The following is an 11,024-nucleotide window of genomic DNA, read 5'->3' as shown; positions in this document are numbered from 1 at the left end:
GTGAAATTGTAATATTTGAAAACATGCAGGATGGCAAATACTCTCTTTAGTCCAGACATCACCCTGTTTGTTCATGCCTTTGTGACTTCCAGACTGCATTTGTGCAATATAGTCTATAGTTGCCTGAGGATGTTGTGAAGTCCAAGACTATAACAGGATTTTAAAAAGAACTAGATATAGTCATGTAGGATAGGTCCATTAATGGCTATTAGCCAGAATGGGAAGAGCTGGTGTCCCTAGCCTCTGTTTGCCAGAAGCTGGGGATGGGCGACAGGGAATGGATCACTTTATGCTTATCTGATCTGTTCATTCCCTCTGGAGCACCTGGCAATGGCCACTGTTTTAAGACAGACGGACATTTGGTCTGACCCGTATGGTCATTCTTATGACCTACTCTTGAATACTTGTTCTGCAAGGTGCACTCAGCATGCATCTGCTTCCCTGCTTGGTAATGTTACCCTTAGAAAACATTATACTAAATTAAAAACAACTGTTCACTTCTATCTATAAAGCCCTCTAAGGCTCAGCTGCTATCTCTCTCTCTTTCACTATAACACTAAAGTAAATGTAGCCATACAAAGTAAATGCAGATTTCTTTTAAGCTATATACATGGATTATGGGGTGAATAATACATGAAATGTGTGATATGGAATTATATGCCTAATAATAACTAACCATATTATGTTTTCCAAAAAAAGTTTTTTATATCTATTCATTATAGTAATCTGTGAACACACTAGGCCAAATATACTTCCAGTATAAATCTGTTTACTTATATGTGGGTGCAATGCCATTGGTCAGTTGCGAATCTAGATCATTAAATGTAATCACGATTGCCATCTCGTCCTCTTGTGGCTATCTATATTGGACATTAGGAAAAACTTCCTAACTGTCAGGGTGGTTAAGCACTGGAATAAATTGCCTCGGGAGGTTGTGGAATCTTCATCATTGGAGATTTTTAAGAACAGGTTAGACAAACACCTGTCAGGGATGGTCTAGATAATATAGTCCTGCCAGAAGTGCAGGGGACTGAACTAGAAGACCTCTCGAGGTCCCTTCCAGTTTTATGATTCTATATCCTATTATTTTTTGCTTCCCAATACAAGACAATTAAATAAAAAAACCTCTCATAAATCTGTATTAGTCATTTTTCACAAGAGGCATAAAAAATAAAAGAACTCCACTGCTACTGATATTTTTAAAAAATGGCTAAACTGGTAATAGCCTTGAAATTCACTCCATAGTCACAGCACACCAAATCACTATTGGCAACCATATGCAATAATGCAAACCTGTAATGTCCATATCAAAATAAGTTATACACTTATGAGAATTCCTCCAAGAAGAATTCCAGTTCTGAAAGCTCCATATGATGTCTTGACACTTACCTGAGCACAAGTCATTAATTCCAGAACTTTCCCCTCCACCCAAACAGTTCTAACTAATTTCCTGCTTGCCATAAATGAAAATGTTAACTGAGAAATCCTCATTCTCTTTCCTCCAGCTACAATTTGTGTCAGTTTGCTTTGCACAAGAATAATACATAATTTGAGACATACAGCACCTTCCAGCAAAATAAAATAGTCATGCAGCCTTCCAGTGAGAGCAGGTAACAACACATTTTGAAGACAATACTAAGTGATACAACATCGAATGAAGATTAAACCCAATTTAACTAACTCTTTAGCTGAAGCGCTTCAGAAAAACAAAAACAGATGAATCCTAGTTGTTTATTTTAGAAACAGAAGTTCCTTTATGCACCAGACTTCCAATGTCACTTCATCATTTGAGTGCAGTCCAGCTCTTCTTACACTGGAATGCTCCAGAAGGTAAGAAAAAACACCTACTGAGTCCCATGTGTGCTCTGCTGGACAAAGTCTGCGGCAAGGCACTCTGATTTCTGCAGCATGCTGGCATTGAATTTTGTAGCAGACTTAATTTTGTGTCAGTGTAAGATGTAAAGAAAGCATTCAGAAAATGAGAGGGGATGTTTTTGAATGTCCTATTATGTTAATTCTTCCCTCAGCTATTGCGCCCTCTCTACAGGCTTATATGCAGTCAGAGCAGAGTAAAGGGGTCAGGTCAGGGGATAGAATCTAGCCCAAGATGTCTCAAGTTGGTGACACCGAAACTGAGGTGCACAAAAATTAGTAAACACATCCCCAAATCCTGGTATAAGGTAGTAAACAGACTTACCAGATAACATGCACCGCTTCTAAAAATAGCTTTCCCTCAAGCTAATAAAAAGCTTGTCTCTGACATCTAACTTAACATACAGTCAGTAATACAGAATTTGTAAGGCTATCGGTAATAACCCTTTCTGGTGAAGCCCAGAATTACACACAGCACCTCACAGGTCAGCAGAGTTGGCATGTGCCCAGTACCTTGTCAAAGAATGACACAATGTTTTGTTCCCCATGCTCTCATGGAGCCATTATGCCTGCTTCAGGCAAAGTGCACAACACCTTTTCCATTAAACGCACTGCTGAGACCTTAATATTTACAATAATTTCCTAAAATAATTTCTCAGTATGTTGGGGGAATGCTTTTTTCTATGAAATTGCAATTACTGTGATCTAGAATCATAGATTTTAAGGCCAAAAGGGACCACTATGTTCATATAGTCTGGCTTCCTGCGTAATATAGGTTTGTCCAATAGTTGCAAAAATAGGGGGGCTTTGCTTCAGAACTTGAGTTCAGCACCCCACACCCACTGTGTCCAGCTGTTGGGAGAGTCTCCTCCCTTCTTCTAGATGCTGGGAAGGAGTGGCAAACAAGAGGGAAACAGCAGCATGCAGAAGTTGAAGCACAAGGATTTCCTGCCAACAACAGCTGCAGGCAGAAAAAATGTTTACAGAGCAATGAGAAGTATTTCTCCAATAGCTGCATAAAAAGATTCATTCTGTTACCTATTCCACTGCCATGGAGTCATAGAATTCACAGGACCTTGCAAATATGTCTGAAAAGCAAAGAGTTTCTGCTGGAAAAACCAAACCACCAATTTTTGATTATTTAATATATTCTGGCAGCTCTTCTTTAAGACAGTCTTGTCTATAATTTGTGTCCCTCTGTTGACCCCATATAATCATCAATATAAATATTTCTAAGTTGGGGTACAGTACTATTAGCACAAGCTCAGCTCTATTTTTGAGGTAGACATCTTCTGCATCAGTATGTTTATTCAATCAGCTTGTGAAAGCAATATGCTAGTAGCAGCACACTGCATAAACAGCACTCACCTCTTGTTCTCCCATCTTTATTTAGAAGCTTTGTTTATTATATTATTGTTTTACTTTTGTGTATTATTTCAAATCTCAAATTATATCTTGCTTTGCCAAATGAAAGTACAGTGACTAGGAAAAGAAGGAAGAGCTGTTTGAACCTGTGGGAGTCCACAGTGTTAAGGAACAGTGCTGCAGGCTAGGTTTTGACAAGACCCTGCTCTGCCAGTAGTATAGATGCACTCATAATTTCATCTCTCGAATTTAAGACTAGGTTCTGCAGCAATTAAATCAGGAAAACCTGCATTACCACTAAATTCGGTAAAAACAACGAGGTGTCCTTGTGGCACCTTAGAGACTAACACATTTATTTGGGCATAAGCTTTTGTGGGATATGCCCAAATAAATGTGTTAGTCTCTAAAGTACCACAGGGACTCCTCGTTGTTTTTACTGATCCAGACTAACATGGCTACCGTTCTGAAATCGGTCACTAAATTCTGTGGAACCCTGAATATCTGCTGACTACAGCCTTACAGGTTTGTTTGTTTTTTAAATATATATGGTGTGGATGAGGACGGAATATTATTAATCTAAATGAAAATTAAAATTTATTCTTAAACTACTTAAGTCTATAAATACTGCTAAAGCTTGCATTACTGCTTCTAAATGTGAAATTCACTGCTCTGAAATAAGCACCAGGTAACAATATTCTTGACATTGGATCCAATATTTCAATTTAAAATGTTTAACAGCATAAAGTCAACACCGATCATGTAAACCAAATGCCATTTAAATGCAAAAAATTAGACTGACAAATGGTTTTTATAGAATCCCAGTTACTGAACTCAGTCACATAACGCTTCTTCCCATATTTAGAAGTAACACCCTTTCCAAATTAGCTTAAATTAATTTAAACTTAGGCCATACATAATGTGAGACTATATCCTGGGAAGCAGTGACTCTGAAAGAGATTTGGGGGTCATGATGGATAATTAGCTGAATAAGAGTTCCAGTGTTACACTGTGGCCAAAAGGACTAATGCAATCCTTGGATGCATAAACAAGAGAATATCAAATAGGAATAGAGGTTATTTCACCTCTGTATTCAGCACTGGTGTGACCAATGCTGGAACACTGTGTCCACAATTCAAGAAGGATTTTGAAAAACTGGAGAGGGTTCAGAGAAGAGCCATGAGAATGACTAACAGATTAGAAAACCTTCCTAGACCTAAGGAGCTTAATCTATTTAGTTTAACAAAGAGAAGGTTAAGGGGTGACTTGATTAGTCTATAATACAGTCTATTGGGGAACAATATTTAATTATGGGCTCTTCAGTCTAGCAGAGAAAGGTCTAACACCATCCAAGAGCTGGAAGTTGAAGCTAATAAGGCACTCATTTTTAATGGTGAGAGTAATTAACTATTAGAACAATTTACAAAGGGTCGTGATGGATTCTCCATTCTCCACTGACAGTTTTTAAAATCAAGATTGGATGTTTTCTAAAAGATATGTTCTAGGAATTTGGGGGAAGTTCTATGGCCTGTCAGGAAGTCAGACTAGATGATCACGGTGGTCCCTTCTAGCCTTGGAATCTATGAATCTGTTATTAAGTATTATTATCACAATATAAGCTGGAGGCTCAAATTAGAATTAGAATCCTATTGTGCTTAGTGTTGTACAAATACTTTCCAAGATACAATCCCTACCCCAAAGAACAGGAAAAGAGGCTGGAAGTGGTGTTGTGTGTGAGTTTACTGGAGGAGGGACCAGAGAAGGGGCAGGAGATAGAGAGGAAGGGGAAGATGTCAGAGGCAAGGAGGAAACAGCATGAGGGAGGTCGGTCCAGGGGTTAGAAAAGCACTCTAGGATCTAGGCAACCTGGTTTCACTTCCCTGCTCTGCCACAGACTTCTTATGTGACCTCAAGCAAGTCACTTAGCTTCTCCATGCCTCAGTTCTACATCTGTAAAACGGGGATAATAGTTCTTCCCTAGCACACAGGGGTATTGAGGGTAGGTACTTTCAAGGATTGCAAAGTGTTCAGATGCTACAGTAATGGGGACCATATAAATATCTTAGATAGCAGAGCAGTATGTGGGACGTTGTTTTGGGGGGAATGGACAGAAGGGTAGCAGAAGTAGAGATAATGGAACTTCAGATAGGGTGAAGTTCAGATAGGGTGATTATGACAGGGAAGTGAAACCAGAACAAAAGTGAGGAAAGAAGGAATATGGCGAGAGCTATATGTGAGTGGTAAATGGCCACAATTATTAATCAATTTTTCTAAGAAACAATTTTACAGTAGGTCAATGACTGGTTGCAAAAATTTAAGCGGAAAAACAATTATTTTGAGAAATTATACAGCAAATCACACATTCAGATAATAAATTATGAACAAGTCAATTATACAGCTAGTTATAAAATTAATTATGCTAATAAATTATAGCTCAAATCAATTATGCCACAAAAATTGAGGAATTCATCAATAAACAGGGACTCTCTAGTGTGGATCATATAAGAAGACAGCAGCAAAGAGAATGAGGCAACAAGTAGCAAGAAAGCTGAGACTTACCTGGTTCCAATTTAAGAGAGTAGGGACTGAGATCCAGCTTTTAAAAAGGTGTTTAGGTGTTGTTAGGCCTTGGAATGCTGAGTGTAAGTGATTTAGATGGCGAAGTCCCATTTTCAAAAGTGATTTAGATTTAGTGCTGTGGTGTGTAGGGTATGCTACACACCACAGTGAAAGGCAGGCTGTGTCAACGCTGCGGTGTGTAGCTACACATACCAGTGAAAGGCTCTGGCGGGGAGTGCGAGGGAGGCAGCAGGGAAAGGATTCAGCAGTCCCCACTCCCAGAGCCTGTCAGAATTCCGGGCGAAGAGGCAGGAGCTTGGGAGCCAGGAACTCAAGCCAGGGGTCAGGAGTCAAGCCAAGGGTCAATAGCAGGTATCAGGGTCAGTGTTGGGGTTCCAGGGGTTAAGCAGAAATCAGGATTCAAATCAGAGCTGACCTCAATATAGGGTGACCAGACAGCAAATGTGAAAAATCAGGACAGGGGGTGGGGGATAATAGGAGTCTATATAAGAAAAAGACCCAAAAATCAGGACTGTCCCTATAAAATCAGGACATCTGGTCACCCTACCTCAATACCAGAAGTTCAGAAGCAGGGCAGTCATGGCAGCTATCTAGTAATTCACACTGTTGCCCGGACACTTCCTGGTATGCCTCATGGGCTTATATAGGATCAAGGTGCTAATCAAGGTGCTAAAACAACTGTCAGTCAGATCCCTCGAGGTGGAACTTCCTGTGGCATGCAACCTCTGCAGAGTGTGAGTACAGGGAGCAGCCAGCTTACAACTACTATGGGGTGGCAGCATGAGGACATTAGTGGCCTGGTAGTCCCGGGTTCAAGTCCCACTGATCCTTACAGAGCCCTTCATTGCTACCTCTCCCCTGCCCAGAGCATGTCCCTGCTGTGGGAATCTTTAACTTTTGTAGGGAAAGGCTCTGGCAGTAGGACACTACATTTCAAAAAAATAGAAGTGTAGACAGGGGAGGTGCTGCTTGGGTGACTAGAGAGCTGTGGAGGATATATATCTTGAGGGGTCAGGTGTGTAGGGCACTCTACTCATCTAAACTGTGCCCCACTATCTATGCTGCTATTTATACCCACGGTGGCTGGACATTCAGTGTCTGTACTCTACATGCTGCCATAAGTGTAGACCCACTCTTAGACACTTCAGGGTGGGAGTCACAAAAGTACCTAACTACCCATGTGACTCTCACCCTTTAGGAACCCATGTCTCATTTGAAATTCAATGAAGTGTAAGTGACTCATCTAAAGTCATAGGAGAGTCTGTGGTAGAGCAAGGAAGTGAACCCAGTCTCCTGAGTCCCAGCCCAGTGCCTCAACTACCAGATCATCTCCTCAGTCTGCCATTATCTTCAGGTGCAGAGAAGCTAACAAATTTTAACTTGGGGGTGGGGAGGGGAATACATAATAAAGGAAGGAATGGAAGGGATTGAAGGATGGCAAATGCTGGAACATATGGTGCACCTTCTACCCAGCCTGCTTTTTCACAAATTAGGAAAGCAGGAAGGGGACAAGAAAGGAAGAAAGAGGAGGAAAATTATTAGATTTCTCTAAACCCCACTAATCTGTCTCAGACATAATGGACCACAGCCTGCATATACTCGAGCAAGCAATGAAAGATGAGTAAGCAACTTTAAATCTGCCACAAGGCCATGGGCTTTTATTATTTTGTAACAATGCTTGAATCCTAAATCAAGAAAGGTCAGTTTCTCCCAAAAAGCTAAATGCTGCCCATCTATTTTTGGCTGGAAGACTGTTGTAACCTGATTCATATACTGCAGTGGCTGTTCTGGCAGAAATAATGAGACTTACTGGCACTTACTAAATGTTAAGAATAGGTCAACTTCCTCCTTGCAAAGCAATAACATTGACCTCGGCAGCATTGCCAATATCTTGGTATTGACACACTAGAAATCATTACTTGATTTACATATATCTTCCTGCCCTAACAGAAGTGGCTGTTTTATGTCAGACCGATTCATATGGGCACTTAGATCACAATACTTGCATTTATTTTGGCCTGGAAATCGCTTCCGGAGAGAGGGACCCTTAAAGCTTGCAGACTAGCCATATTGAATGATCCTGATCTCAGCAGTTCTTACCTTTAAAAACAGTGAACAGCAGAAGAGAGAGAACGTTTTTAAAGAGTAGTTTTACTGGGCAATTATCCCTGCTAAATTTACTAGCACTGAAAAGTGTAAAAAGCCAAATAAATAATCATGGCTTAGACCAAAAGTAATTTGATTCATTTTTTTCAACACTGCTTACAAATAAATACACAAATAAGCCTACAAAGTTACATTTACAAAATTAAGTCTATATTTTAAAAAGGATAAGAAAATAGGTCTTCTTCCATTTATGTCAATGGAAACTTTGCCATTAGCTTCCATAGTGCTGGAACAAAAAATCACACTGTCCTGGAGTCTTAAATTCCACCTGTCCTGCAGGAAATTTTCTGTCCTGCAGGGTGAATTCCTAAAAAACAGACATTTCATTCCTTCGGGACAAGGGGAATTTTAATGGGCCAGGGCAGCATATGCGTTGGAGTCAAATAAGAATCTAGAAACTTTGATACTAGCTATTAATTACCTTGCACTGAATAATAACTAGAAAAAAGACTATAGTTTCTGTGTGGGCTGCCTGGTGATCCAGAGAAGCCTATGTGAACCACCTACAGCCAGATCTTGCTCCTACTGAAGTCAAATAACAAAGATCCCAACCAAGCCAACAGTGGCAATATATATCATGAATGCTACCAGAGGAGAGGGCCAGAGAGCAATGAGGTTAGGCTGTCTCTTTGTGCATGGATTTCCCCACAGTTCTCAGGGCATCCATTTCCAGCTACAAGCCTCCCCTCCTGAGTATTGAAAACTGATGAGGAACCAACACCACCCCCAAAAGTCCCTTCCTGTGAGAGGTAATGACAGGACCCTATGATCCTGTGATACTGATACAAACCCTATTGATTAGGGCTGTCGATTAATTACAGTTAACTCACGCGATTAACTCAAAAAAATTAATCGTGATTAAAAAAATTTATCGCGATTAATTGCAGTTTTAATCGCACTATTAAACAATAGAATACCAATTGAAAAGTACTAAATATTTTGGATATTTTTCTGCATTTTCATATATATTGTATTCTGTATTGAAATTGAAATCAAAGTGTATATTATTTTTTATTACAAATATTTGCACCGTAAAAATGATAAACCAATAGTATTTTTCAATTCACCTCATACAACTACTGTAGTGCAATCTCTTTGTCGTGAAAGTGCAACTAACAAATGCAGATTTTTTATTTGTTACACAACTGTACTCAAAAACAAAATAATGTAAAACTTACAAGTCCACTCAGCCCTATTTGTTCAGCCAATCGCTAAGACAAACAAGTCTTAAAAGAGCAACAGTCCGATGCGGAAACTACAGAACCCGAACCACCAAAAAGGAAAATCAACCTTCTGCTGGTGGCACCTGACATGTGAAAATGAACATGCGTCGGTCCGCACTGCTTTAGATTGTTATTGTTTAGACTGAATTCCATCATCAGTTTGGACGCACGTCCCCTGGATTGGTGGTTGAAGTATGAAGGGACATATGAATCTTTAGCGCATCTAGCACATAAATAACTTGTGATGCCAGCTACAACAGTGCTATGAGAACACCTGTTCTCACTTTCAGGTGACATTGTAAACAAGAAGTGGGCATCACATCTCCTCCAAATGTAAACAACTTATTTGTCTGAATGACTGACTGAACAAAAAGTAGGACTGAGTAGACTTGCAGTCTCTAAAATTTGACATCGTTTTATTTTTGAATGCAGGTTTTTTGGACATAATTCTACATTTTTAAGTTAAACTTTCATGATAAAGAGATTGCACTACAGTACTTGTATTAGGTGAAATGAAAAATACTATTTATTTTGTTTTTTTACAGTTCAAATACTTGTAATAAAAGTAAATATAAAGTGAGCACTGTATACTTTGTATTCTGTTGTAATTGAAAAGTAGAAAATATCCAAAATATTTAAATAAATGGTATTCTATTATCGATTAATTTTTTTAATCACGATTAATTTTTTTGAGTTAATCGCGATAGCCCTACTATTGATACGAACATTGTAATTCAATCACATCTTATTTTAAGACCTATTTATCCCTTATGATTGCTCCAATACTTTCTTTGTCAGAAGAGTTACAAGCTTCTAAAATACAGCTTTTATATGTTCACTGCTTCACCAATGTCTACATATTCACTAAGGCATCCTTGAATGCCATCAACGATAATCTCATTTTATAGTCATGCTAATCCTCCACAGATGTGAAATATGATGAACCGATGTCTAATATCTTCTTCACATATTAGACCACATGATTAACTCCCCTGCTTTTCTAACTGTTCACATATCTGCTTTCTCCTGATACTTTTGCCTCATGTCACTTTGTTCATCAGAAAAATCTATATAGTATCTGGAATGTGATCTTTAGATTCTTTCATCAAGACAGAAGGGAAAAAAAGCCCAGCAGACTTCCAGGGATACCAATCCATCTGTCATTTTAAACTCTCTACTTCTGTGTCTGAATCACCCCACTGATTCCTTGGATGACTATTTGCCTTGCATGTAGCTGGAGAAAGATAGATCTGTAATTTATCTTTATTTGCTTTGCTGTATTTGTTTCATTTACAACTCTAGACATCCTTACTGATTTTTGTTACACCCCTTTAAGTTTGCAATCATACCATTTCATCATCCTGGTAGGGGTCCAAATTCTGCAGTTTATAATTCATGAGTGGAAGGCTGTGACCATTCAGAGCCCGACCGACTTCAAATGTGACTCTGCATGAGTGCAGCAGTCCATCCACTCATTGTAAATTGTAGGATCAGGTCATAGGGCATGTGTATTGTAGAAAGTTTTGCCACCAGTGTAATTAAAATGGAACGCCCACACCCCACCCCTTCACTGTATACACGGTTACACCAGAATAAAGGTGTTTATATTGGAATAGTTATTATGGTTCAGGAAGTGAAATAAGCTATACCTGTATAATGCATCTTTATACAGGTATAACTGCATCCACGCTAGAGCTTATGCCAGTTTAACCATATCAATAATAATAATAACAATAATAAAACCACACTCCCACTGGTTATTCTGTTCTATAGTTATACAAGTATGACTTTCCAAGTCTAGACCAGGTCTTTGACTCTAGT

The sequence above is a fragment of the Emys orbicularis genome, chromosome 5, assembly GCF_028017835.1.
Source record: "Emys orbicularis isolate rEmyOrb1 chromosome 5, rEmyOrb1.hap1, whole genome shotgun sequence".
Classification (NCBI taxonomy): domain Eukaryota; kingdom Metazoa; phylum Chordata; order Testudines; family Emydidae; genus Emys; species Emys orbicularis.
This window is presented reverse-complemented; position numbering follows the sequence as displayed.